The 15690-nt window shown below is 37.9% G+C and overlaps 1 long non-coding RNA gene across 2 annotated transcripts in view; it reads left to right on the forward strand.

Moving 5' to 3' along the window:
- Positions 1-15690, forward strand: part of LOC113991669 — a 160256-nt gene that overhangs the window by 5030 nt on the left and 139536 nt on the right. For both annotated transcript variants that reach the window (XR_005565207.1, XR_005565205.1), the window contains exons 3-4: positions 5824-5954; positions 7861-7927. This is a non-coding gene — a long non-coding RNA (uncharacterized LOC113991669). The remainder of the gene's footprint in view (positions 1-5823; positions 5955-7860; positions 7928-15690) is intronic.

Here is a 15690-nt window from a genome sequence, read left to right on the forward strand (position 1 = left end):
CTACTTTTAACTCTTGAACCATTTTAAAGAGTTGCCTCAAAACTCGCAGAAAAAGCCAGCCATTATTGACAAATACCCATTGATAAATTGGGGAAAATCCATTATTTGTCTCAGAAGCAAAGAAATTTTAAATGTAGACAGAATAATAATATTATGGGATTATGGCTTAAAACTTCACTGTATATGCACCTTATGAAGAAAGTTACTCTTTGTCTAAATTAAGAAAGCCAGAAGATGCAACTCCAGTGATTTTACACTAAGCAAAGAGTTTATATTATAAAGTTAAATGTAATAAAGTGCTAAAACTGTTTTAAGTAAGTGCCTAAGAGGAGCACAGACTATAAGAGCAGAGAATACTGTGCAGAAATTAGAAAGAAAAGAGAAGAATACATAATGTATGATGTAAAAAAGAAACAGATAACGAAAATTAAAAGGATTTTACTAGAGGAAAACAATTTCATTTTATTGTAAAGCTCTAAATGAATAAAATAAAGTCTTTGAATGTGAAGATGATTAAAAAGACAAAATCATTAGCTAAAGATATTTACAAGTTTAGACTTTCATTTTGATTGTAATTTTAATTAGCTGGACACTAGGGGGGATGAAAATGAAAGCCTACATCATCTACTTACTCTTTAAATTGCATTCCACCTTAATTTTCTGCTCTTCAGTTCTTAATTTTCTCTATTTTTGTTCTAACTAATCCGGTTATCAGAATAAAGTGATTTTCTCTCAGCCAGGTTTAACATTCAGTATTTGAGTCTGTGAACCAAAAGTTCATCCCACTGCTTCAATTTTTATTCTTTCAATAGCAGAAACTCTCCAGGAAACTTTTCCAGTCTTTTGTCTGTTCAGCAGGGTGCTTTGTGTACACACGACAGTTATGTAGCTAATAAGAAAGGATTCTATTTTAAAAATAATTATGTTCCACTTACACAGTTTCCCATGAAATTTACTCATAAAATGCAGGATGCACCGAAAGATTAAATGCCATTTTCCTCTTCATTAAAGCCATTTTTCTAAATGTAACTGAGTTATTTGCCTTTTTGTCTTGAAGGAACCACATCCCCAAGCAGAGGTTAGACTCAGTTTATTCTTAAACAAAAGAACTAATTCCATCTAGGCTGTCTCTGCAGGGCACAGTTAACTCCCAGCTTTGTGCCCCCGGGTCAGACCAGGACAGACAGACACCCCTTCCATGCAGAGCTGCACTGCTGAAAGCGCTGAGGACACTGGTGGCCCAGCTGTCCCTTCTGTGCCCAAACCCCTTCTTCTTCAGAACACAGCAGATCTTCCTGCTTCTACCAAAGCCATCCAGGCTGATTAAATACTCAATGAAGGCACTTTAAACAGATGACATGGCCTTTTCCAGACAAGCTCTGGAAGCACAAATCCGGAGCTGAGGTGCCTGTAGCAGGTGCGTGGGCAAGACAGTCCAGTCACCATGTGAGCATCCTATCAAGCCTTCTCTCTTTGAAGGATTCCTCAGTTCCTGCCTTGCCCTGGAGATGACCTGTTAGCAACTAACTTGGGATTCTTTTGCAAGTTGACTTGCTGGCCCATCTGGGTGTAACAGCACCATCAGCACATCAGGGCTTTCATCTGCACTGCACATGGAAAATGTCTTGTGAAAGGGAGCAAAAGCTTCTCTTTCAGCCCTTAACCAGGTTAGCTGGTTTGGACCAAAAGTATCTGCACTGCAATTGATGTTTTCTCTTAAAGGGCAGCAGGAGAGTTAATGTTATCTCAGTAAGTCCTTGTTTCTTTTAAAAAAAAATTCCTTTAGGAGAAATTCAGTCCTAAGAGATGTCTTATACACCATTCTTACATTGGCTGGATAAAAACCAGCAAGCACAGTTTGATCTTCACGAGATAATTTTATTTCTTTGTTTAAAGCAGTACATTTACAGGCTGTCTTGCCCTGTCTTCTTCTAAGGAAGGTTCACTCAAGGCCTTTTTCTAAGAGTTTCCACTGAGAGTATAAACAACCTTCAACAAAGCCTACAAACACCTCTCTGTGCCTGAGAGTTCTTCTCATTTTAGAGCCATTTCAGTTCACATCAGCACTGTGCTTTTGAAGTGAATCTCTGATTGTCCTGGTGTCCTGTACTTTGATTCACATCATGATGTGGTATTGAAGCACATGAACCAAATTCCTTTTGGATTAAACTGAAGTGGAAAATGCTGAAATGCATCTAATGCAGTCCAGCTGCAAATGGCCATTCAGTCAAATGAACCCAACTACAGCTTTTTTAAAGCAAAAAGAAGAAAAGCATGACATGGACATCACACCCTCATCAACACATATTTTACTTTAAATTCACACTCCTCCTGGTCCATAAACACTGTTAATGCAGATGCAAGTTTAAGGATAATCTACTTCAAATTCAGCACTTTCCTATTTCCAGTTTTTCTTCTCTCTCTTTTCTGGAATTCCATGTTCATCATCTAGCCACTCTCTCCCAGCTAATTCTAACAGGTTCAGAACTCTGGCAAGATACAGTTGTCTGTTCCCTGGGCAGAACAGCCAATTGCAAATGTTTTATTTAAAACTAAAGGTCCAGTTACAGGTCCAATTTATGATCTCAGCCGAGCCAATATAAATCTGATCTAGTTCATTGCCTTTAACCTGCCTGCAGTAGCTTTATTCCAGATTTCCTCATGTGTAATGAGATTGAGTTCAGACAATGGCTCTGATTATTACCTTTCAAAGAATTAACTAGTAATATAAGCTGCAATGCAGAGTCCTTCCACCTTTGGAACAAGGCTTCATAATTGTCACTTGTGGGTCAAAAGCATATGTTCAGTCCAACAGTGCTTCAAGGACCAAAGTGCTTTAAAGATTTTTCTTAAGAAAGTGAGAAGTGGGCATGCCAAGACATGAAGATTTCAGCAACACCATGTGAAAATAAGGACAAAAATTCTGATTTTGGTTTTTCCTTTCCCGGTACATTCCTTTATTCTTATGGCAACATATTTGTGTCATTAAATATGTAATAGAGATCTATATGCAGTTTGGGTTGGGTTTGTTGTTTTTTTTTTAACACTTAGGAAGAAAATACCATCTTGTTTTTTGGCCTTTTTGCAGAATGTGGTTAAAAAAACCAAGTAGGCACATATGGCTTCCATAGTGCACACAGCTACTGAAAAAGTCAGTACTGCATAGTCCCTTTTCAAATCAGAACTTAAAGTATGTTTGCAAGTTTCAGGTTCAACATCAAATGTTTTTATTTGGTTGAGGGTTTTGATTTTGGGGGATTTTTTCAGATTCTTTAAACTTTATGCAGTTCAGTGATGTTAGATCTCACAAATAATTCAACGCTAGTTTTCTTTTGGGCTTCCTCAGTCAGTCCCCTGGTTTCTATGATAACTACTTGTGAATTGAGAATAAGGAAATAATTATTCTTATAGTTAACTTGCTTGTGTTAAAGAGCCCAGTTACCATGACTATTTACCCTTCCCCATAGCCAAGAAAAATATTTAAGTAAACATGTAAAAAATATTTATTTCAGAGCTGTCCAGATCAGGTACAGGTTTAAGTAGGTGCTATCCTCAGAGAAATTTTGATCCAAAATTCGTAGATATCTCACTTTACTGGAGGGATTTTTATTTCAATCTCATTACCTAGAAAGACGTGAATAAGTGAATAAATGCTCTACCCAGATCATGTGCTGGTAGTTGATTTTCAGAGTCTACAAGGGAACAGAGACAGAAACTGTCAACAGCAAGAGCCACATCCAGCAAAGCACAAAGGGACTGAGCACGGGGTTAAACCAGGATTCCCTCCTTTATACTCAAATGACACTACATACAGTGCATTAGATATATAATATTAGAGGTATATAATAAAAAAGCACGTTTCAATCAGAGCTAAAAGTGAAATTCTTGACAATGACAAAATTTTCTTGCCCAGGATTCAGAACACAACATAACCCAGCACAGCTCTATCACCTTCTGAGCTTGTTCTGGCCCTGGGTTTAAGTCTGTGCTTGAAATTGGTTTCAGGTGCAGTAATCACAGAGAGAAAACACGTGCAGGGATATAACTTTATAAAGAAACAACAAAACTGAAACAGGTTTAGAGAATTATCCACCAAATTACACTTTTAAGAATGGCTATTAAAATGTTGATGAAAGAATGTAAGCTGATGAGTCAGGGACACTAAAAGACCAAACGCTTGGGTTCTACAAGATATTACACTGAGTACTAAGAATTTCACTTTATAACCCAATGTGATTAAGCAACATACTGCTGAAAATGCAGATGTTATACTACTACAGTAAAAAAAAAAGTCATTTTTTAAAGATGTTTCTAATTAAATCATGAAAGACCACAAAGAAAACAGGGAGGGGCTTTGCTATGAGCGCAGTCATATAAAAGGACTCGGATTTGGGGATGATCTTTGAAGTTTCCTTCTTCAAACTACATGACCTTGAAGCTATTGAAAGCTTGAAAGATTTTCCTGGTGAAACTGCGTAATTTTACAGTTATGTTGTACTAGTCAGTGATCTGTGTGAGCTGCTTGTAAGGAAGGATTATTTTTAAGGAAAATCTGTTTTCAGGTTGACCTTGGGTTCGTATTTCTAAGGCAGCTAAAGAGAAGGCAACATTCACAGCAGTGCAAATTGCTGCCAGGAATGTAGCATTCAAATCTCAGTTAAGCCTGTTTTAAAATGGCAGTGATAAACAGAACACTCACAATAACTCACCAATTTCTCCAAACAGAACCGTTAATATAAAATAAGGTTTCAGCGAGGACAGTGGGATTTATCAAAATAATCATTTGTATAGGGGATATTCTTTATTTTAAAAGAATCCTGATTTCTTGGGCATTAGGCAAGAAACTTTTCTGCACTAAAAGAAGTTTGAGAATTCTGTTACCTTAGTATTTAGTAGTTTAGTACCTGAGCAGTGAGTGGCTGTTAGATTTGTTGCCTGTATTTACCACTGTGACATTTCACGCCACTTATAAAACTATTATCGTGTTGCCTTTATTTATAACATCACAAACTATTTCTGAATTCCTTATTTATGCTCATTTAGAGGTTGCAAGTATTATGCAGTCTTTCTTCATACTCTTAATCCTGATAGGATTATTTTTCTTTGCTTTTTTTTTTTTTTAATTGTTTAGCTAGAACTTTGTATTTATTGGGAGAAATATTTTTTGGTTTTTTTTAACTCAGATGCTTTTCAGTTATTTTCCCAAAACTTGTTATTTCATTTAGAAATATTGTTGTTCTTAATGTAAATATTCACTGTTTTTGTAATATCCAAATTACTTGATAAAATAATCCTGTAAAATGATAAGTAATTATACCAAGATATTCACCCTCCAAACAATTACATGGACCACAAAATTTACTAGATTTTTAAAATATTTTACAAGAATGTTTATTTTATACTTCTCTAGACTGTATTTATTTAAAATGTCATTGTAATAATTTTTTTCTAGAGTTACCATTTTTCAGTAAGAGAAAAACGTCAGCAATCATTCTGACAAACTTTCTCTAGATATTTTTATAAAGAGCAAATAACATTTTTATAGGAAAATAAATCTGAAAAGGTTATTGTCTTCTTCACAATATTTATAAGCTTCAATTAAAAAAAAAAACAACAGAAATAAATGGTTTCAATCCAGCCTTTCAAATGTTCCATGAGTGAAATATTTACATCTTAAACATTCTGCACTGTCACATGTATGTTCAAAATATCACTTAGTGGTGTTCCCATGCTTCCAGTTTAAAAAGAAAATGTTTCTGTTTCAATCAATTTTTGTAGTAGATAAATGTTTATTTGACTTCCTTTTTTCCCCTGACTCTCCAGCAATTTCTGGTTGCAACGAAACACTCAACGGACCTTGAGACCCTCCGTGCTTCTGACTTCTTCCAGGAACATTTGGGAGCACCTCAACTGCTTCTGGGGTCACAAAATTCCTTCCAGCACAAGGAACAGTGGTAAGTTCAGACTTAAAAAGCTCTACTTCTGTCAAAATGTCATTTATTTATGACACTTTATATATAATTTGATCAGCTGGTGTTTAAAAATTCTTCCCCAAACTGACATCTCACATCTTGGCACGTTCTGACTCACAGATCCTCAACAAAACACATAAAGAAAGTATTTCTTCCCATTTTAAAGACAACCCAAAGCAAAACCCCCAACCATTTAAACAGAAATTCGTTGGGAAAATTAAATGTGTTCAACACCACCATCCTGAAACACCTGATATTTAAAATCTATGGTAAATTTCAGGAACATTTTTACTGTTCTCCCTACATTACCTCACTTGGATCATTTGTCTTTCAAAGGAGTAGTAAACCTTAATTTGCTTTAGCAGCTTTGAATGGATTTTTATTGTTTCTTACCACAGCCTTTCAACTCTAGTAATTTGCAAACTAAATATGAACTGCAAAACTCAATCAATCCTGTAGTATTCTTTTAATATCAATTTTTGTGTAATTAGCCCCCAAACTGTGTTCAATTACTGACAATTATTCTGATGCACTTTGAGGGACAACACTAATTTCACACTTAGCAGCATTTTAAAAGGAAGGTGATTCAAACACTATATAAAGAAAGTCCCTCTCTCAGTACAGTCTCTCTGCTCAATTCAGCATTGTTGCAGACTTTGGGAGAAAAACAGGATTCCACTGTGGTACAACACCAGAGCTCAGGTTTTACAAACCCACACGTGTGTGTGACTCTGTCTGGCTGTGGTTTGTTACATTTGTTGCTATAACACCAACTAGGCCTGTTATAAGCTTGGCTGTGCTCTTTTCAAACCAATAAAATTATGGGAAAATCCACCTAAATTGGTGCACCACATGAAGACTAATGATTAAAGTGATGCAATCAGGGTCTCTTACATTCAGATTTCTTTCTCAAGTTTTCCTACAGATATTAAGAACATCCCTCTTAGAACTGTTGCAAGGTGCCTTTCCTCATGTTATAAGATCATGTTTTGTCACCTTCAGCCCATTCCTTCTCCCTGTCCTGTAGGAATACAAGTGGAAGGGGTTGGTGATGTCATTGTGGTTCCATGGTAATGATATACAGCTCCTGTTCCATTGGGGCCACTGGAACTATCAGTCACTTTGTAGGGACAAATTATTTTTGTTACATCCATTTTGTTGTTGGACTCTCTGATGGATCCTGTGACAACTGGAAATTCTATTTATTTATGTGCATATTTAAAAGGTTGTCAGTGGAGCCCAGAGCATTGACTGGGTACTCTTATTAGAGAGCAGTAAATATCCAAATAAAGAAATAAATCAAATGACACCTTCCTCAAACGAGAGTTACAAAATGGAGCTAACAAATATTGATAAGCAGCAGTCTTCAGAAGACCTTCTAAATTATGCTCGGAAGTTTAAGCAGAGGAGACAAGGAAACAGAAGAGTTATTGTCAAAACAGCAGGCACACACTTAACAACAAAAATAACAACCTTTTGCTGGTAAATGACAGCCAGTCTCTGCTCTAGTGTATATCTCAATGATATGAAGGGAAGTCAGATAGTAAATAAACTTGTATGCACTCAAAACTTTATAAAACTGTAGGAGTCAACTACAGACCATGCCAGTGACTGCTGAGGTAACACGAGCAACAACAGGAGAATGTCATAATAAAAGGAGGCCCCAAATCATGCTCAGTCAGCAGCACTGGCAAAAAGCAAGACCTGACTTGGGGGAAAAAGGTGACCAAAATGCCATGGAGCCCCTGCAGGACAGGAAAAAATGATGACTGCTGGCTAAGTGGGACCTGTCTGGGGAAAAGGGGGAGCTGTGCTGGGAAAGGTGTATTAAAATGCAGAATAACCCAAAGCCCAGTGAAGGCTATAAAATTTGTTCCTGCTGACTCAGGAGGCGTCGGAGAACAACCCCCCAGGTGACAGCAGCAGCCTCAGAGGCTTTTGCAGACTAAGGAAAGGTAAGATTTTTGCAGTATTGCACCGTTTGTGAAGGTACAGGATCGAAAACAAGTAGTAATGCTGAACCATCCACAACTTCACAGCAGCAGTTATCCTCTCTAGAGTGAATAATGGCTGTGAGAATTAGGGGCAAAAAGCACTTATGACAAACACTAGAATGTTTCTGACAAGAACATTTACACTTTATCAGGTAAGTAATATGATTTTAAAATTGGGTTGCTCTAATTAACTAATTGCCATGATTTTTAGCATTGTAGATCTAAACTATTATGTGAATTATGTCAATTAAAACAAGTTAGCTAAACCTTTTATGTATTTGCACAAGAGATCACTAAGGATATTTTGTACTGGATCACAAACCAAACATTTTAAAGCTGAAAAACTGAAATAGCAAAAGATAAAATTTAAGTTGCCAAAATTCAGCGAAAGATAAAAGGGCTGGTTGAAACAGTCGGGCACAGAATCTCCTGGAGAAGACTGAAGCTGTATTGTGGGTTCACCTGCTTCTGTTTACCTACTGCAGCAATCCTGGGATGTACCAAACAATCTGTGCAGCAATACCCAGGCACAATATAGCAAGTTAATAACAGAGCTTCAGTCTTAACTGTGAATTCCCTTGCATTAGTTGGTATATTGCTGATGCAGACAGGGTTTTGTGGCTTAATACGAGGCAGCACAGAGAGTGTCAGCTGGAAATCCATTGCAGAGTTGTGGAACAATATACAGAATATAATAAAGCCATTCCCACCTTCCCATTCCTTCCTTGCAGTAGGAAGCCAACATTTAGAAACCCATAGCAAACAAACACCTGCTAAGCATAAATCACGAGCAGGAGCACAGCACTGGACAAGTTCAGAGAGATAGGACGGGAGAAAAAGCCAGGAAAAATCTTAATAGTCATTAGGAAAACCTAGCATTTATTTCACAAACTGACAGGTGGCCAGTGAATCGACTTCAGAACAACCATAAAGAGAGAGCTGGTTATTATGCCAGTAAAACTTAAACAGCAGAGCTTTTTAATAAGCTGCACTCTGTTAGGAGTACACTGAGGGAGCCCAAGCAGGAAAAAGCAATAATCACATCTAGCAATAACAAGAGGATCAACTAATATCCATCATAATTTCTCCCTGTTTTGCTTCTCCCTATTAGTATGACATATAGTAGAAGTAGAAGCAGCCTAACAAGATACCGAGCAGAACAGGTGCAGAAACTAAAACGTCTTCCATTTAGAGAGTCAGCATTTTTCTTTGGAAAAACCTATGTGTGCTGTGCAGGTTGGAGCCTGGGTTGCCCATTGCTTATACCCATTGTGTGATGTGTGCACTATTTTATCTCTTCCTGCAGAGTTTGGTTGTGACACACATAACACATGTGCCCGTAAAGTTCCCCGGAAAGGCGCTGCAAAGGTTCAATATATGTCATGGCAAGCGTATTTCTTTGTTAATTCCATAAAGACAGGCTGCAGAAGCCAAGTCTCCTACGATTTTTGTGTCCACAGCGGGGAGAAACGGGCACTTTGCGTGCCATCATTATCCCAGAATTATGGGGGACTGTGTGATACTTCTACTCTTGCCAGAGAACGAGAGTGGAAATGGCACTGCCCCGTTCCTAACGCTTAATGTATGACCAATCAGGAGCTGGAAATCATCTGACCAGTGGCAGCTTATGCCATCCCATCAGTTCGTAAATTGGATGCAGTTTGTCAGATGGACACAATATCCCTCCACTGTAGGTGGTCTCTGTTTCATTAGGTTTCAGATTGATGGCAGTGAACAATAATCCAAAAGTGTGCAATAGGTACATCAACCTCATTTTTCATTAACAGTGCTTCCCAGACGTATTGGGAGCAGGTACAAAACATAGATTTTGTTTGGCTTACTTTGATCCATGCAGAGACTATTGGGTATCTGACTTCGCTGCTGGAGGCTTATGGTTTCGGTTAGCAGAACCTGGTACAGCAACTGGATGAGGTGTTTCTGATATTATCTATTCATTCAGCTCTGATGCAGAAATAGTGGGTGGCAAAGCTGCTAATTTTTATTTTTTTTCATGAAGTAATGAGCAACCAACAATTTATTTACATACAAAGCACTGGAGTTACCAGAGCTACCTTTCTAAATTACAAGGGTAGATACGAGACTGGGAGGGATTTTTTTTCTCCTTTATTTCCCAAGAGATTAACAGAAATGTTGGTGCATTTTTGCTGCTTCTAAAAGAAATTAAAAGACTGAAAGTCTTTGCCAGGGTCACTGAAATGACATACAGAACAGCTACTGGTGCATCTTACACAGTTTTGGCTTATGGGGATGCGTTTTACTTCACAGTGAAATAAATTAAAGTAGTATTCAATGTTGCTCAAATACTGAGTAATTGAAAAGGCATTTTTAAACCAGAGGACTTTGGATCCCTGCAAATAATATAATATTTATAAAGCTCACAGAAAAACTGATATTAGACTCTGCAGCAGATGAGTAAGAACCTCTATCATCAGGACTGATAGGGCACCACATGCTTTCACTATCTTTGATATAGTTTTCTTTCTAATTTGTATATTAAGAGAGTCCATCCACATTATTAGCAAGTTAAACATACTTATTTTAAAAGCAAAATCAAAGCTCTAAGTAAAGTATTACGAAGCAAAAATTACATTTTAATGTTAAGACGAATGGATTTTATCATGTAGAGGTACACAGGCTGTTAATCATGTAACATCAAGCTATCCGTGTAGTCAAGACAGGCAATATGGTTTACTCTTTGGGTGCATTTCTTATCTCAATTGTACAAGAAGTTTCCATCCACAATCTTTCATTGTCTCATTCTGAGAAACGTTCCTCGGGGCCCTGAAGATTTAAAGAAAGCTCTCCGCGTGCCCAGCACGAACACGAGCGCTGCTCTCTGTGGGGCTGAGGGAGGGGGAGGCCTGTGTGTGCATGGGGCTGGCAGGAATTCCTATGGAATGGACTGGTGCAGGCTCTCACATCGTGCCACTCTTTCAACAGCACCTCTTATCATTGTTTAAGAATATCTTATCGCTTTCATGCTTTTCTGTAGTTATTTAACATAACTGGGCAACTTTTCTTCTGAAGTTCTACAACATGTGGCCATTGCCCTGGTTTTCCAGCCTTGAGCACATCTCTTTAATAGATCACTTTCAAGGTGATGATACATTGATATTCTGCTTTAATTAGTGTCATGAAAGAGAAAAAGGCCCTCAAATGTCAATGGCTTGCAAAAGTTGTTGGAGCATCTTCTTAAAGCAAATCTGAAGGCCTGGCCCTCACTTTTTTCCTTCCCTTCACATGATCCTATTAGAGGAGTTTTTTTGTAAACTGGTGTTATAAACGATTATTTTTAGTTAAGAGAAGCACCAGGAAAGATTAAAAAATGGATATAAAGACATTTTGGTTCTTGATCTTCTTTCTTCTCATCTCAACCTTTAGAAAGTCTTGCTGGAAGAACACAAGGAACAGCAGGAAGGTTTCTAACAGATCTTTGAGACCTCCTTGCAGTCAGATCCCAGGGGAGCTAGAACAGTATACCTCTGTGGTTCAAAAACTCTTTGGGCCAGAAAAAGGGGCCTTTATCTGCTGCCATTTCAAACATATTCAATCAAATATTGATCTAGAAAATCAGCCACTTTTTCTCTAGCAAAGAAATTAAATTAGTGCTACCTACTGAAGGCCTACAAATGGTTCTCCTGAAGATAATGATAGTACCCTAGGCTGTTCCTAGGATCAAAAGTTTTTATGGACACCAAACTGATTTAATATTTTCTGTAATGCATGGAGAAAAAAGGGTGAAAGATCTGCTTGCCAATAGGAATGTGCTGGAGATTATCTCATGTGGCGAGTCCTTGAATCAAGGAGCCAGGTAGGTTTTTCAAATCCATCTCATCTTTGGAACAAAAGGAACAGAATGGAGCCCATTTCACCTTACACAAAGATTTTCCTCATCAGAAATATCTGATACCTCTTATTTAAGTTGGTGCTGGTAGCACGTGCTCCTCTAACTCATAAACATTTCCTCTCTGTTGTGTTCTGCTTCCATATGTTACTTATGTTGCTTTGGAAGAAGTGAGAAGTCTCTTCTTCACACCCTAAGCACTAATAGTTCATAAAACATGTCTAATGTGCAACAATGGGAGAAAGATTCCTTCAGAAATATTTCAAGTCCCATTGTTGAAACATTTTCATCATTTGTACTATGAAAAAGGTAGTCTGTACAAAAGAGCACGAGGGTTTAATGATTTAATTAGGACTATTCTATGATTTTACTGGGCAAAATAACGAGGCATTAGCTCTTATTAAAGGGTTTCTCACATTCTCACCCACAAAATCATGTCTCGGGGATGTAACTACACCGAGACAAGGAACTGAATTGTTGCTGATGGAACCAGTAAATGGTGGATTTATCACCTCTCTCATTGCTTGAGAGAGAAATGTTTTGAAATTCTGACAGTTCATATTCCTCACTGGACCTGTAAGATCGGACTCAATCTATGCACGGAGAAGAGGTATTAGGTATAAACTTTGTAAATGTGTAGAAGCATCTCAGAGGTTGTGAAGGACCATCTTCAAACAGAGTTAAGTGGTTTGGAAATTCAGAGCTTCACCAAAGACTCAACTACTCCCTTCTAGTGTTTGGCTTGGCTGGTTGTGAATTCTGTTTGAATTGTTAATTAGTTCCTGTGTTTAGACTGTCCACTGGTAGTCATAGCTACCATGAAATCATTTAAAATCATAATCATTCAGTGTTCTGTATGCAGTTCCACAGGCTTGTGGAGGTTGGAAGGGACCTCTTGGATCCTTTAGTCCAAGCCCCTGGCCCAAGCAGGGTTGGCAGGAGCTGGTTGCCCAGGACTGTTGCCAGTCACCACCAATGAACTCCACAACCTCTCTGGGCAGCCTGTTCTAGTGTTTTTCTATCCTCACAGGGCAAAGGTTTTCTTGTGTTCAGACTGTACATTACACTTTTTGTGTCCATTATCACACTTTTGTCCTGTCAGTGGGCACTGCTGGGAAAAGTCTGGCTCCTTATTCTTCATTTCCTCTGATGACATGTTTATGCACGTTGAGATTCCCCCCCCCCCAGCCTTCTCTTCTCATATGAACAGATGTCCTAAAGTCATCAGCTCACCAAAAGAATTTCAGTGTACATATCTTGAAACCATTTGCATAAAGCAATATACATTTTCAAGGGATTTAGAACCCAAAAAATGGTATGTGCAACCCTTGGCTGGGAATTTTTCTGTCAGTGATCTTGTATAAGGCAGATAATCCAGCAAAGAGGTTCAGACTCCTTCTTGTGAAAGGACTCCTTTGTGTAAAAATACTTCCACTCTTTGTATTGAGCTCTCAGAGTTCAAAGAGCTCCGAAAATCCAACACATGGAAAAAATTCTGTACCGTGGGTTCCAGGCAGGTATAAGGTGATGTGAGGTTACATAATTATCAGGCAGACATACTAATTCTGTGTATAATACAATGTAACCCAGGTTCTTGGGAAAATAATAACACAGTTTCCTTTTAAAGGAATTACAGAGCATCAGGATTTGGAGTTAAATATTAATAATAACTTAGAGGATTACTTTCCACTTTTAGGGAAGCATCAGTGAAACTTGTTTAGCTTCCATCTACTAAATCCCCAAGTTGCTTCTTTCTGAAAGGGACAAAGGAGGCTCCAAGTGTGCTGAGTGTCCTCTCAGACATAAATGACAAATATTCTGAAGGAATTAAGTTGGCCCCTTCAGATGAATATTCTAAATAAAGATGCATTTTGAAATGTCCAGAGGTTTCAGAACAATCCCAAAGCTGGGATAACAGAAGCACTACTTTTAAGTGAACCTGATCTGGTAAATAAAAATTGTCTTTCTGATTTTCCATATCCATCAGGACATTACCTTTTCAATTCATCTATTAGAACTCATTGGATATGTCATAAAAAATATGGATAAACTGCTTAATCATCTAAGTCTAGCCTTTCTAACCCTCCCAAAATGTAAAGAAATTAAGCAGTCACAAAGCTGGAAACAAAACCAGAAACTCCATGCCCAACAAACTTCCCATAGCTATCAGACCAAAAAGCTTTCACTTAGTTTTTGTCATGGATCAATCCAACCCAGAGCTATAAAAAGGAGGCAGGAATGACTTCTCAGTTTTCACTACAGTAGAATCTGACATCAAGTGTGTCCTTTTCTGCAGCAGGACTGCCACAGTTTAATATATTTTTTTAATGAACTGGAAAAAGGGATGAGCATTGAGGTGATAAAATTTGCAGGTGACACAAAATTATTCAGGTTAATCAAATCTGGAGAGGGTAATAAGAAACTTCAGAAGAAAATAAACAAGTCAGGTGAATGATCAGTCTGATGGCAGGTTAAGTTCCATGTTGATATATACAAATTAATGTAATTTACAAGGTTGGGGTTTTTAAAAATCTATTTTTACACCTTGGTGTGTTCTAAATTAATTGTATCGAAGGCAAAGGACCCAGAGAGCATTGTCAAGAATGCAATAATGGCCTCCATTTGGCATGCAGCTATAGTGGAAAATTTTGGTACAGGAAGGAAGAATAATATGAAAACCTCTTTAATGTCATTAAATTGATTGTCCTCTGCATTTCAAACAGCAAGTGCCACCCTGGCCACCAACTGCAAAAAGAAGGTTTGCAAAAGTAGAAGCAGCTCCATGCAAAAATATGCAAAGGATAAGGAAAAAAGCCTGGACCAATTGGCATCACCAGCTTCCCAGAAAGCTGCAGGGTAGATGGGATACAAATATGATATATGATATATATGATACAAAAATGAAATAACACCTTGGTAAGGATGATTGGGATCTTGTCATGGATGATAAGAACACCCAGGGAAATTTTAAGCAGGACACATCCTCCTCAAACACTGTGGAGCTTGTTGCTGTGGGACATCAGTTTGGCAAAGGTGAAAAAAGGGATTGGCCATTTGTATGAACTCAGAGGTTTTTAACTCTGGAGTTGAATTTTTCAGTTTGCCTTTTGCTTTGCTTTGCAAAGACAGTTCTGCAGGAACTGCTTCCATCTATTACACAGAGGCTGGTTAATCATAATTTTCCTCACAGTATTTCTTCAGGATAATTCCCCATTAAGAACATCTGCAGTAAGAAAAAGAAGACTAAAAGTGAGAGATAGAGTGATAAAGAGGATAAGAACTGTTAGGTAAATAGAGCCTAAATGCAGGTAATGGACTTTTAGCACGGGTCAGCTGTGCTGTAATTGTGAGCTAAAGTTAGTTGAATTAAGAGACTGCAAGCAGGTGACACAGCTGGCTAAAGAGCTGTCCTTGAGGTAATTCAGCAGCACACTTTTCTTCTGAAAAATGCTCCCAGCATTTCTAGAAAGAGAGTTTGCACTGGTCTGTTTAAGGTTGATTGCTATTGAAATGGAACCCACAGAAGCAATTAACAGTCAGCAGCTCTGCACTGCAACCAGGGAAGGAGCCCTGCACTGCACAGAGTGGCAAAGATGAGGTTTAATAAATAGGAATTCCAAGGGATTTTCACAGGTTTAGTAGAGTGGTGACATATGTTATCATCCTGCTCACCACAGACTGCAATAGGATTTTACACTGTCATGTCACATCGGCCCATGATAACCAGAAGTCATTTATTTCCTAAGAAAGTAGTAACTAGATATGACAACCTGTGTTGCTTCATGGTGAGGTTATGGTAGTATTTACTGATAATGTGAAGTATAACTTGTGTCATCTATTAGATTTTGCAGTAGAAATT

Source organism: Pipra filicauda, unplaced genomic scaffold, assembly GCF_003945595.2.
Source record: "Pipra filicauda isolate LSUMZ 115617 unplaced genomic scaffold, ASM394559v2 scaffold118_size2161507_pilon, whole genome shotgun sequence".
Lineage (NCBI taxonomy): Eukaryota > Metazoa > Chordata > Aves > Passeriformes > Pipridae > Pipra > Pipra filicauda.